We start from the raw sequence: 285 nt of genomic DNA, 5'->3' as shown, positions 1-285 counted from the left end.
ATGCTCGGGCACCTCATCCCCTCTGCCAAGAGGCATGAGGAGCTTCTCTGCCAAACTATACCTACCAGTTTCCCCCTCTGCAGGTGGGCTCTGAGCAATGCTGGGAGTGCCAAAGACTGTACTGATCTGGAGAGGGTTCCTGGTACCCCCATGGAGGGGGCTTAGAGCAGCTAAATTCACCTCAGGTGGAGAAGCCCATGCTGCTCCCCTGGGGACACTCAGAGTGCCTCTACATGCCTCCAGCTCTGCTCTCACCTCCAGATGCTGAGAAAAGCCCAGGCTATT

Source organism: Acanthisitta chloris, unplaced genomic scaffold (genome assembly GCF_000695815.1).
Source record: "Acanthisitta chloris isolate BGI_N310 unplaced genomic scaffold, ASM69581v1 scaffold18508, whole genome shotgun sequence".
NCBI lineage: Eukaryota > Metazoa > Chordata > Aves > Passeriformes > Acanthisittidae > Acanthisitta > Acanthisitta chloris.
Note: the sequence above shows the minus strand (reverse complement) of the source record.